This window comes from Lichenostomus cassidix, chromosome 4 (assembly GCF_008360975.1).
Source record: "Lichenostomus cassidix isolate B80296 chromosome 4, HeHo_3.0, whole genome shotgun sequence".
NCBI lineage: Eukaryota > Metazoa > Chordata > Aves > Passeriformes > Meliphagidae > Lichenostomus > Lichenostomus cassidix.
The window spans coordinates 66269042-66282493 of record NC_139484.1 but is presented as its reverse complement, the minus strand read 5'-3'; the positions used below and the strand labels follow the sequence as shown (position 1 = coordinate 66282493).

Sequence of the window (13452 nt, the reverse complement as noted above, 5' to 3'; positions counted from 1 at the left end):
TTTCTTCCTGCTTCAGACTAAGCATTAGAGAATCTGTGACTGAAGCTCAGGTCTTCTCTTTCTTTCAGTGAATGCTGAAAGTCTTGGGTTCCTGTCATACACTTTAATCTGGGCAAAATGGCACTTAAATTATTCTCTTCTGTATGGAGGAGGAGTTTCCACCTGTGAATAAAAGTGGCTCTCCCCTGTCAGATTATCTTACAGACTGTGGTTAGAGGAAAGCCATGAGAAATAAGTTGCAAGTTTCTTCTGCATAGAACCTGAGCAACAGAGAAAGCAAACATAAATTCTACCCCAATTTTACCTTTCCTGCAAATAAGAATGAGGCATAGGTATCCTCCTGAAGCTTAATTAGCTGCCAATACCTGGAGAATATATCTTCCTACCCCATCTATCCCACCAAGATTTTCCCAGCAGCCTTGTTGTTATCAAGCATTTTGTTGCAGATGCTAATTCATGTTCTCCCACTCTCATTGCATGAGCTTTCTGCCCTCATATAATATAATGTATAGGGGAGAAAATGGCTTAATTTTTGAGTTTATGAATCACTACAGCTCAGCACAGAGGATGAATCTGAGCACTGTGATAGCAAGTCTGTCCAGAGAGGTAGATGTACATGAATGAGGCCACCTGGCTATATCTGTGAGAGTTGCCACTGTATCACATAAAAGTTTCTTTCTTTACAGATTAAATCCATACATCTCTTTGTCTGTAGGATTATTGCTATTACAGCCTTACATCTAGAGTGTGATTGAAGGATTTACTGAGATGACATATATGTCAGCATAAAAATATTATTAGGACCATTTTAGACATGCCAGGAGTGTATCCTTAACTGAGTCTTGTTTAGTGTCCTGGGAATACTTCTTATGTAGGATTATGCACTCCTGAGCTAGCAGGGAACATGCATGCAAGGGCACATGATAAAAATAAAGCTCTGATGCAAAAAGGTTCCAAATAGAGCTTTTAAGGGAGATGTTTCTTCAGGCAGCCCTGGCACTGGCTTTGTTCGCAAAGGTCCCATGATCTTACAGAAAAAGAATTTAGCTTCTAAGCACTTGGTGTGTTTAGAAATGCAAATACCTTTGTCCCTGGAATTTGTGATGGCTTGTCAGATTTAGGTTGCTGTAAGGGTGTGAAAAAATACTCAGAAAAATGACCTCCTTTTGCTTTGGTTAATATGATATCCCAAAATTATCTCTCCTGTTCTAGTTTGTACTTCCTTTTGAGTCAAGCCAAATTATCCCTGCAGCTTTCCAGCTGAATGAACAATATTTCAGGGGACTGCTCACCTATGTACACTGAAGCACAAATGCACACACTGCTCATCTGTCAGTCAACAGGTCTTTAATAACTATGGTACACAAAGAAATTTTGTAATCATGAAACAGGCTATGTCTAAATCTACTCCAAACCCTCTTCATGTCCTCACCACCCTCAGAAAACTAAAGCAGATTTTGATCCACTTGTAGGGAAGGGGTAATTTTGTCTTCAGTAAATCCTTTTTCTGTTTGTTAAATGTTAAAAAATTCTCTCTCTGAATCCCTCTGACTAGGAAAGCAGGTAGGATTACAAACTGTCTCTTCTTTCATTGTTGCCAGCTACTTAGATATTTTTTCATAATGACATATTTGACACCAAACCTATTCATACCAGCATGAGTACAACATGTCCCAGCAAAAGGAGAAATGTCCTCAGAGCTGTCAGCTCATGAATTGTGATTAAGATCATGTTTGCCCCTGGCTGTGGATCATGGTATGGAGATTCCTGAGGGACCACTGATATCCAGTGTTCCAGGTCACCATCTTTTTGTGATTTTACCCCTTTTCACCTACTGACCAGAGGAGCAGACACCTTTAATACAATTGTTGTGGCTGTTAAATGGAAGGATCTGCAGGGTCTCTCTGGGTGCTTGCCTCTTCCTGGGCTCAGTGATGACATGAGGAGATGCAAAGCAATTTGTCATTTTCAGCCAGGCTGAGGAGCCTGTCTCCTTCTAAAGGCTTTGCTTTGTGAGCTCAGGACACCAACCTTAGCTCTCCCCAGTACCTTAGGGGAGAAGTGATGGATGCTGTGGTTTGTGAGGTTGTTATTGGTGTTTTGCCAGGGCAATGATGTTGGATATTTTCATCAAGTTTTTGCCAGCTATCAGAGAAAAAGAAATTTAATGTACTGCAGTGAGAGTGGAATTTCCTAGGTGAAATTTGTTACCAGTGTAGCTCCATAGAAATATATCAGCAGGGAACTTGCCTCAAAGCCTTTTTTAAATACGAGAGTTTTCAGAAGCTTTTGGTGACAAAGACAGTTAAAGAGGCCAATTAAATAATAGCTGTCCTAAAGTCAACTGGAAATTGCCTTTGATATGGGAATTCATCTATGCCAATAAGTGAAGAGTTCTGGGGAGGAGGTGAAATAAAAAGAAATAAAAGTCTCATGGCTACAGGCAGACAAGTACATAAAATTCAATAGCTAAGCTTGAAACATGCATTCACTATTGTAAATGAAGTTTAACTTATCCTCCTCAGTTCTGGAATGGATTCTGTTCTACACATCCTGCCCTGAGAAGGTAACTCTGTTCTTCCTTTTGGGCTTCTCCCCCACATCTAATGCATCATTACAGCTTGAAATCTTGTATCCAAATACCAAGAAACAGCTTCCATATCTATCAGAGTGAGATGAAAGTATTTGGATCGTGTACCAAATGCATACACTTTATCTGAGCAAAATTACTCGCTATTATTCACTGTATAGAACACAGGAAATCTATAATGCCAATTCTGTAAAAGTTTCTAAACCAACTTTCTGAATCTGTGCCTTCTTCAATGTTTTTTGTTCATCATCTAGCTCTGAATTTTGTGCCCTGAAACAATAGCTGTAGTATTATGTAACAGGCATTCCCTCTTGAAGTTAATAAAAAAAATGCTTCCCTAGCTGTTACTGCTACAAATTCGTTTGAAAAATGACATTCTCTTCTTCATAATGATCTTCTCAGCTGCATTTTAGAAGATAAAAATATAAAGCAATCTGTGCTTCAGTAATAATGATCTACTTATTTTTTATGTCTCCTTTTTAGTAAAATACTTTCACCCATGCATGTGATTAAAGAATCATCTTGCTGATCAGTTGGCTGTCACAAATTTTTCATCAAGCAATGTACAGTAGATGAGCCTGAACAATTTATACTGATTGAATGATAGTAAATGTTTTATTGATTGGACATATTATGAAAACACAAAGTGTTGATGGCAGGGACTGAATTAAAAAACGTATTGTTTAATGACAACAAAAGATTTCCTGAAATGGTTTTCAAAAGCGGCTAAACCGTAACAATAGAAATTGGTTATAATCCAAGCAAAGAGATTTTACATAGAGCTTTTTGCTTGGGATCTGATGCAAGCTTTTCAAAACCCCAAGTTATACCTTTAGTGTCTAAAGTTACCTTTTTTAGTTGAGATTAAAGTTACCTGAATTCTAACCTTGAATTTTTGCCATGCTGATGGAGCAGCTCCTTCTGAAAAAAAAACCAGTGCTCATCATCTGGGCCAGCAACTGCTCTGTGGTAACCCTGTGCTTGGGTAGTCATCCCTGGCTGACTACCCAAGCATTGAGGTTTATCAAGTCAACCTTGAGGAAATCCAGATTCCAACAGAAGAATTACAAAATTTACTCTTAGTCGAGATTAAAACCAAGGGTAAAAAACTGCCTGTCAGGTACTCAGGTTATCACCTCTGAGCACAAATGGAAAACTAGGGTTTCTAGGCTAGAAACCCTGACACCTCATTAAAAAAAAAAAACATTTCTGACAACAAATGACTTTTTGGTCATCAGAAATTTTCATTCCAGTCTTCCTACTCTTTGTCTTGTTTGCATTTTAATAACTTTTGCAAGAAAAAAGATTGTTAAATTCCTAATTTCCTCCAGGTACGGATTTTTATTTTCTCCATACTTCTGTGTAAAATAGGAAAAAAAAATAAAAGTAGGAAGGCAGGTGCAGAAGAATAAATTATACAGAAAAGGAAGATTTAAGTCATATGGTTTGGGAGAATTTTTCCCAATATTGATTTTTTTTTTTCCATTTAGGAAGGAAAAAAAAGGAAATACTAAGACAGTAAAAAACTGTCAAAATGGGAAAATAATGTTGAAAACTTACTCCAGTCCTCCTGCTAGGTAGCCAGGGGTACAAAAACAAGTTGCACTTTCATTAATCAGTTGTTTTCATCAAAATGTCTTTGAAAACTGACTATAACCTGTGGGGTGGCATAGAGGAAAATCTTCCCTATTTCATAGCATTATATATGTATGTAAATGAAACATTGCCATGAGAATAAACACATCATAACCTGGGCAGACACAGCATAAAAATCCCTATAAAAACAGGAGTGAAAGCCTCCCATCCTCAATGACTTCAGTGATAACTTTTTTCCTTCCTTCCTTCCCATCCTGATCAGATGGTCCTTCTAGTAACACCTCCACCCACCTCCCACAGCTGCTCTCAATATCCAGGCTTTCAGTGGAAGTCTGTCTCCTCTCCCAAGGGATTTCCTTGTTTGTCCTGTCAGGCATTATCAGCAGCTGGCCTGGCTCAGAGCTTTGGTTGGCTTCACCTGGGCAGCCCTCTCAGCTCAGTTCCTGCCTTTCAGGGCTCTGGAAAAGTGCTGCTACCTCTCATGAGTGTGTGCTCTCTCCCACAGCACCCTCCATCAGCTCTGTCAGTGCTCACAGCAGAGCAGGCATCAGCTCTCGAGGCAGCTGAACACAGTAGGTGTGTGAAAATAAACTCCACCTTTCCAAGGTAAGAGCTCTTTGCCTTTCCCTTCTCTGAGCCCCAGAATTCACTGCAATGATGGATCAGTTCTAGAGCAATCAGGAATAGTTGGCCCATGCAAAATGAATGCTCTTTGACATCTCCATTTCATGAATGTATGATACTTTCTGCCCTACAGTCTCTGAATAGGATTTGCTAATCAATACCATAAAGCTATGTTGCAGCACAAGAAGACAAGCTATAAATTCTTCAGTATTTCTCTACCTGATTTTGCAAGAACCAGTAACATAAAAATTGTGCTTTGTTGTTACATATGGTGAATCTGTTTGTTTCTACTAGACTATTGCAATCATAGCTTTAGCAAAACCATATTACAGTTTTAAGAGCCCAGTTGATCTAAACACTAATTTTCTCAACACCTTGGGAGCTGAAATGTCAGTGTTTTCCTGCACAGAACTGAAGCTTTAAAAAAAAAACAGAGAAGAACCCAAATGATCTGCACTGGATAATTTCATCACTGATTAAGTGATGTCCATTTTTGTGGGCTGCTTTCTCCCAGGCCCCATTTGGAAGGTGAGGTTGATGGACTAGCAGCCATCTGTAGCTGGTGCACACTGAAGAACTGCTATTATCTGTGTTTTTCTTACATATAACTCAAATTTATCCCCAGATATACTTGCCCAAAGACAGAATTGTTTTACAGTATTGCAGGGCTCTGAATCTAAAAGACAATAAGGCAGCAGCATCTCTTTTACTTCGGGGAGGTGCAGTGGTGGGAGATAGGAGTGAGCCTGCTTTTGTTCCTGAGCTCTACCATCAGTTAATTCAATTGCAATGCAGGACTTGTCTATTTGAAATGAACAGGAGTCTGTAAATGCCAGCTTACAGTCATTTTGTTGCTTTATTTCCTTGCACTCACTGCACTTTTGCAGCAGGCTTGTGAAACAGGCAAGAAACACAAGAAACATGAAGAAAAAGAGAGAGGGGCTTTCATTAAAAAAGTAAATTGATAATTAATGGGTATTGAAGAGAAGAAGTCAGGGGCCTATAAACCCAACATCCCATCATTAAGGAAGGCAATTCACTTACAGAGAGTGCACAGGCAATTACATTCTTGCCAAGGGACCCTGAGGCTATTCACAGAAATATTTACCTGATGCTGTGTATGTGTGCTTTCCCCTTAAAAAGTAATAAAAATAGAACTTAAACAAAATCAAACTTTTAAAAGGACATAACAAATTTATGTACACATTAAATCAATCTAAGGGGAAAATTTACAATACCAAATAAAAACATATTGTTATCCTGAACTGCACTTTATTTTTACACAGCATAACTACTGAAGTGTATGAGTTGAATATTCAGCTAGCATATAAAGAAAGCACTCATCATTTGTTTTGACCGTCAAAGGTTTAAAAATTGCTTATTTCTGATATTTTAATCTTGGGACATATGTAGTTCTCATTGTAGGATGTGCAATTGCTTGGGAAATAGTTATAAAAATAACTTCAAAGAACAGAAACAGAGCACACTGATTTAGAGGCCTCATGAGTGCAGTTTTCTGGATATACGTAGACAAAATGTTGACATTTATCATTCCAGAGCTTTTTCCACATTCAGACAATTTGTCATTATTTGTATCCTGAGCAGGAATCAGACTTCTGAGCATTGCAAATAAGAAACCCCAAAACAGAACCTGTTTTAGAAACAACAAAGTCTCAATGCAAGCATTGTTCCCAGAATCCCAGCTCCTGCAGAGATTAATACTTCCTTCTCAACACTGTGCCACAGACAGTGAGAGGTTTCTGCACTGAATGTTTGCAAATAATTGGAACTCAAGGTAAGCAACAAAATATAAGGCAAAAGGTTTTTCTCTAGAAATTGTTCTGGCTTTTAGCTAAAATCATAGAATCATTTAGGTTTGAAAAGACCCTTAGGATTCAGTCCCTCCATTAACTCACCACTTCCAAGTCCACCACTAAACCATGTCCCCAAGTGCCACATCTACACATCTTTTAAATACCTCCAGGGATGGTGACCCAACCATTTTTATCACAGGCTGTTCCAATGCTTGATAACCCTTTAGGTGAAGAATTTTTTCTGAATAGTCAATCTAAACCTCCCCTGGTGGAACTTGAGGACCTCTCCTCTTGTCCTCTCACTTGTTACCTGGGAAAAGAGACATATCTGCTCAAAATGGTCAGTTCTGCTATATCTTATTTAGATACATCAAATAGCAAACTCAGAATGTTTTGAGGTACTTCAGTGAAGGTAGACATAAAATTAGACATTGATGATGCATATTGCAACCCTCACCACTTCAAGACATTTAAATCAAAGCCAGAGGACAGATAACTCCTCAGTGCACAGTACCTCAGTGACTATCTTCAAGTTCTTACTATATAATGATCTAGGATCTTTATTATATAATGATCTAGGATTTCTGTAGCACTTTTTTTGTTCATAACTTTCAGAAGTATTTTTGAATGAAGTAATGTTTTCCACATCCTGTGCATGAAAGGTTCAATGGCTCAAAGCATGTAGCACTCTGGTCTAGAGACCAGCAATGAAGCTAGATACAAATCCTTGTCCAAGGCTTGATAATTTCTCCATTTGCTGTTTACTTCTCATAAAACAGTGCTAAAAGTTTTGGGCCCAGAAGTAACACTTTTACCTTACACCTTTTTCAAAGGTTAAATAAAACTGCTGGCATTTAAAAGGGTTTTTGGAGTCACCATCTTGACAGAAGAGAGTCTCAAAGGATTTCCTGAACTTTCTGAAGCCAGGTGGGAGTACAAATTATATCAGGTGATTTTAAGGTACACTGGAACTTCTTACAAGCAGTGGAGATAGGCAGAAACAAATGGGCTTGGTAACTAAACAGAACAGAGGATTTATGAGCTGTAGCAATGGGACCTGTACTCTGTTGATCCCAAGTTTAGGGAGGAACAAATGTAGCCTGTGGCTTCATCATGCTGCTGTTTCACCACTCTCTCACCCAGGTGGGCTTCAGGTGCCTCAGTGGTGTCCACAGGCCAGAGATTCCAGCAAGCAGCTGCTCACACCTTGCTGCAGATTTCACCCCAGGAACCTTGATTCTTTCTTGGGTGGATACAGGGAGGAATAATATCCTTTATGTTGTACTTCTGCAAGCTACATCAAGGATGATAACGATATGTTAAGAGCATTTTTTGGCCCTGGGATATATTTAGTGGCAACCAAATACCAAACCGAATAACTAATATACAACAGTATTGCCATGCCCTACAATAGCATCTGCATCATAGTCATGGAGAAACATTACTGGCATTTTGAAAGGAAGAAAAGGATTTTCAATTCCAAATGTGACAACATATTCATGAATTCTTCAGCTGGCCCCTGATCCTCTGAAATGCCACTTCTACAGAAGGGTCAGACACGTTCCATGCAAAAATGAATGACGAATGAAGCAACATGTGTCATGCCAGAGATTTCCCACTGCTCAGGCTTTAACGAAAGTCTTCAGCTGTTATGGAAATATAATCATTTCCTTGTTGTTTTCATCCCACCCACAGCAGCTATGGTGTGACTTGGTGCTTTGTGAACTGCATTCTTCACCATTTCAGAGTCAATAGATCAGAAAGACATATTTGACCTACTGGACATAAACAAATTTGTTTTACTTGGGAAAAACAAACAAACAAACCAAAAGTAATATTTTGTCCGGAATTATAAAGAAAATGTAAAATATTTGTGTGTGTATGTGCCTCCATAGTGCTAAGAACTGTGGGGAGTGGGATTTAGCAGGGGAAGGGAACAGAGTGTAGAGCATTCTAGTTACTAAACTAGTTCTAAACAAAAAAAATGTTTGTGCCCTGGATGCAGCCAAAAGTGTGTTAGAATTTGCATACAGCAGATACAAAAGTTCTGGAGAACTAAAGACTCAAATGGCCTAAGGATTTGCCCACCTACAGCAATAGATGTGCCTCTTTCTGTTGAATATAATTTTGATGTTATCCAGATATTAGGACTTTTGTTTATTAGTAAGAAGAAACAGGTCTTAAAATCATGGGCTAATTAAGGTTGGAAGCAACCTCAGAATGCCTCTAGTCCAGTCCAGACTCAAAGCAGGGTCACCATGAGGCCAAACCAGGTTGCTCAGGGCATTTTCCCCTTGGGCCTTGAAAACCTCTGAGGACAGACAGCACAGCCTTTCTGGGGAAAAGAGATATTTTATTACATAACACATAAAACCTCGGGGATAAGTAAATGCATTGAGTTAATTGAGTTGTGCTTGATGAACCAGACAATGAAATGGTTAATTTGAATCCCAAATTCCTAATGTCTCTTTAATATGTTTATCACTAAATTTTTTTTTTGTTTTATGTTACCAAAGTAGAAAAGGAACAGCTATTGGTGTAGTCCTGTAAAATACCTTCTGTTCGTTTCTCCTCTGAAGAAGGAGGAAAAGGAGAGCAATTTCTGTCATTAATTAATAGTAACTGTTATCACAACAGAAATCTATTTAACACACAAAATGTTATGACACTTTTTGAAAACATTGTAACCTGAGGGCAGCCTCAACCTATGTGACCATCAGTTATCCCTAGCTGGAAATGGCAGAATTAGGTAAGAATGAATTGCTGCTGAGCTCTTCAGAAACAAACAGGTTCCCTTTCTTTTGACATTTACTATGCACGACTACATTTTTTAAAAATTACTTTTACTTTTTTTTTTCATTAAGACTATATTTGGGGACAATCCCATTCCTTATTATGAAAAGCATGAGTTTGATAGACACTGACTGGCACTTCTGAAGGAGGTAAACACTGCCAGGAATCCTCCTCTGTACAAAACATTCAGCTGGAACTCAAGTTCCCTCTACAGTCACAATTTTACCTGAGAAACATACACAGAGTAGCCCCACATGTTTGTTCCCAACAGTAATCCCAGTTAGGGAGTCCATCATGCCTGATGATGGAATCATGTGTGTTATTTCTTGACTCTTTAACATTTCTTTTTCATTGAATTTCCAAGTAATTTCTGTATTATTGAAGATGTAGGCTCAGTAAACTCAAGGGAGATGACCTTCAAAGTCTGAGAAAAGTATGATCTAGTGATCTAAACTGTATCCTGAGAGATCTGCACTAAAAGAAATGGGAGGTATGAAAGATCCCAGAGCTTATAATTTTTTCTATTTTTTTTTAATATACCTGAATTTGAGCCTTAACTCATAAATGAGATTGGCTGTATCAGTGGATCAGTTTTGGGGGATCTTTGGTCATTTTTTTTAAGTCGTATTTGTGATTTCTATACTTTGCCAGGAGTACAGAAAAGTCCAACCCTTTTGGGTATAAGTCCTAGGTCAGTTATGCCCTGAGGGTACTTGTTCAGCACACAGGAAAACCAGGCATTTAGAAATGGCACTGTGAAATCCAGCACTGGTGACTAAAACCACAAACACCGTCCTTAAAGAAATGGCAGCAATGTCAGTGCTTCCCTACAAACCGGAGGCAGTACCTTCCTTTTTCCTTATTCTGCAATACCCAAACTGCATGAGATACCCACCAGAAGGGGCCAAGCCAAGGAGAGACACATTCAGTGTGTGTATCCTGATGGGATTGCTGTGCCACTTCTGTGGGCTTATGGCATTCACAGAGGCAGAAGCAGAACTTTAAAGCACAGGTGGGACTTCATACACTGGAGCTTAGCAGGGGCCTGACAACTAACAGTGGGTTTGCAACTGGAAAGATCCACGTAAAGCAGAAGGTTGTTACCATCTACCTACCTAAATGCCATTAATCTTTTATCTTCTCCTCAGAAAAAAAGGCACGGCAGTCACTCCTTAATGCATAAAGGCATTGACAGACTGAGTATAACAAAAGTTATGAAGCATTTAGATGCTGTGATAATGGAGCTCAGCTGAGTGTCCATAAACCCAGGGGTCTGAGCTGCCAGGAGCCTGGAAGTCTCGGCTGTCTGGCACCTCACCCAGCAGTCTGCCCAGGAGCCAGGCAGCCAAGCCAGTCAGCAGTCAGGCCCCCAGAAGCTGATTAAAGGTCTCCTGGTTTCCATTATATATGGGGTAAAACAGATACATTCTCTAAAGAAAGACCAGATTTTATCCAACTGGCATTCTTTTTTTTTTTAACAGAAAAACGTGCCATCCAGGAATCTTTAATCATTTCTATTGCTAATTGTGTTGTTAAAACAACACATCATGTTTCTCTGATGTACCATGTGGCAAATCCAAAGTAGTGCCTGATGGATTGACTAAAAGTCTCCCTTTAATTACCTACAGAAATTGCTGCTGATGTAAACAAATCAGTGCCAACCTTAGGGAATGCACATTTATAGACACTTTGAAACTCTGCACACAAGCATTTATTGGTGATAAAACAGTGTGGCATTTACTACAAGTCAAAAACTTGTAGTAACTCCTGTTATTCCAGGTACTCATATGTAGCACAGCACCACACAGAAGCACCTCATGAAGAGTATGCTGGAGAAGCTTCCCAGGACAGCTGAGGGGGAAAGTGTCACCTACCCTTTGCAGGTCAGACACTGAGGAATACAATGGAAAGGCACAGCAAGCATGGGCTGTGTATGGCAGGCAGATTGAAAGCAAGGGATAACTTACAGGGTGCAAAAAGGGAGCAGAAAGCCAAAGTGAGTGTGTCTGCTGTGATGTGAAATGATTGAATAAGCATGTATTTTCACTCTCTAATCTTTGCTGGCCACTTGAAATTGCTCCTCTCAGCATGGCTGCAAGGGCCCAACAGAAGAGGTTTACACACTGCACCAAATCTGATCAGAGGCACACCAGAGTAGGTGCTCTCACACAGGGCATTCCCACCAGAGACAAGATTAAGCCTTTTCTTAGTTCAGCTGTGGTGTTTTCTTTTTAAATTTACCCAGAGTGGCTGGGGTTTTTCAGGATTTCTAATATTGCTCCAAGTATTTGACACGTGTTTGCTTTCCAGATAGAGAATGTCCTTGTGGAACAAGAGTGTTAGTCTACTGAAAGATAAAAAGCTCGATCAAATAAAACATTTATGCGCCAAAAGGAAAAGGCATTTTAGCTGCATCACCTATATAAATAGTCTATCGGTGAAAGCACTCAGTGAGGAAGTGGGAGACCTCAGTATTAATTTCTTACTCCAGCAGACAAGGTTGAAAGGGATGGTGTGCTGGAAATGTTCCACTACAGAGCAAATAATTTGCAATGTTGGGTCAAAGGCGCAGAGAACAAAACCAAAGAGAAGCATGTCCCTGCAGCCTAGGGTGAGCCTCTCAATTAAGTGTGCTGTACATCTTGGAACCAGTCAGGTTATTAATTCTCTGATCCATGTCACCTACTAGACATGACACCAAAAGACCTACTTCTAGCAGCCTGCTTTTTAATGTGTTAGAGGAGACTTAACAGAGTTAATGGAGGCAAATATGAATCCTCATTTTATTCCTGTTGTCAACAGGGTGAACAGCCTTTTCTGATAGCAGAGAGGTATCAGGAAAGAGCATCATACAAAATGAATGACTGCTGTTCACAAAAATGCTGAAACACAACTAATTGATTTTGATGCAGCAGGCAGTTATATTTCATTTGTGTTCTTTACATTCAGGACCTTTAATAAAGCATTTTTGTTAAGAGAGGTACATACAGACAAATTAAATGCTGGTCTATTTTTCATTAGATTTTTAAGACAAGTGTAGTAAGGAAAATTGCTTTACAACAGAATGCTACTTATTGACAGAAAAGCTTTCTATTTCCCTGGTGTAAACAGTATCATCAGTGTAGTCTATTTAAAATAAGCTTCTGCAATTTTGCATGAATTTCTGTTTTCCAAAAGAAGAAAAGGGGGTGGGGGAAGAAAGGCTGGTATCATGGTAACATGTTAGGTCAGGACTAAGACATCAGGTTTTATTACCCACTGTTTTCCATGACTCTCTGTTTGGTTTTTTTTTCCCTGTAAGATATTGACAATCTTTCTCTATCTTATCAACTGATGTGCAGTTGAATTAAAAATTTTTTGGGATAGTGAAAAACATGTGCCAGAGCAGAGATAAACTACTTAAAATGTCTTCTGTTGCACTCTAAGGGCTGCCACTTCAAACAAAGGCAGTGTACCAACTGCAGCTATCTCCTTAGCTCAGATCAAGTGTGATAGTCACTGTGAGCTGAAAACACCTCAGCCTTTTCCCACAAAACCCAGTAACAGCTATCAGCCCACTGGAGGACTGGGCACCTGGCATAAAGATCTGAACATGACTCTGAGCAATCTGCCACTTTTTGCTTCCTTGAGAAGCAGTATTCCTATTGTTTCCATGTTTTCTACCTCCCTAATTCCTTCTCAGGAGTTCCAAGTGATTGGGACCCACAGAATTGAAACCAGCTCTGTTATCAGAATAGGATCTAGGTATATTTTTCTATATACCTGTGAATCTTCAAACTGCTTATTAGTTGTTTCTCACATAACTTAAGTGTCAGACTCTCCTACTTCTGCCCTGAAACAGAAATGTGCAGAGTGTATAACAAGAACTGATGCTTTTTGCTAAAACTAGACTATATTCAGTGTAGCATTATTGATGCTACATAGCCTTTGGGTCCAAGTGCCAAACTGTATTTTTGGCTTAATTTCAAGGACAAAGGACAAATTTAAGCTTGGTGTTGAACACTGAAGTGAACAATCCTCTCTCTGCTTTCTCCT

General features: G+C 39.2%; 1 long non-coding RNA gene across 1 annotated transcript; it reads left to right on the top strand.

Annotated features, from left to right (window-relative positions):
- Window positions 1-4591: 4591 nt before the first annotated feature.
- LOC146438756 (uncharacterized) lies at window positions 4592-12361 on the top strand. Its single transcript, XR_014851916.1, has 3 exons — window positions 4592-4792; window positions 6416-6605; window positions 7768-12361. It is a non-coding gene; the product is annotated as an uncharacterized LOC146438756 (long non-coding RNA).
- The last annotated feature ends 1091 nt before the right edge of the window (window positions 12362-13452 follow it).